The sequence below is a fragment of the Lipotes vexillifer genome, unplaced genomic scaffold, assembly GCF_000442215.2.
Source record: "Lipotes vexillifer unplaced genomic scaffold, Lipotes_vexillifer_v1.1 scaffold458, whole genome shotgun sequence".
In the NCBI taxonomy this organism is placed as follows: domain Eukaryota; kingdom Metazoa; phylum Chordata; class Mammalia; order Artiodactyla; family Lipotidae; genus Lipotes; species Lipotes vexillifer.
In genome coordinates, this window is record NW_006783957.1 from 989,125 (window position 1) to 989,382 (window position 258).

A 258-nucleotide genomic window follows, 5' to 3' on the forward strand; every position below is an offset into this window, starting at 1 on the left:
TCTTTCCCTTGGTAAGCCTGAGGCACTAAAAAGGTGTGAAGCAAGGTTACTGGATTATTCATTTTAAAAGCAGAATATATAATTTTCCTTTTCTGAGCAGCCCTTTGAAATTTCAAGCTCCTGATTATGTAAACACAGAAATACATTATCTCATATGTATATATGAAATATATATACACATATATATTTATTTATGGGGGGTAATTGGTTAAGGTTTGAATCATTAACAACAGTTCTACTGTTCAGTATTTAGGGGAA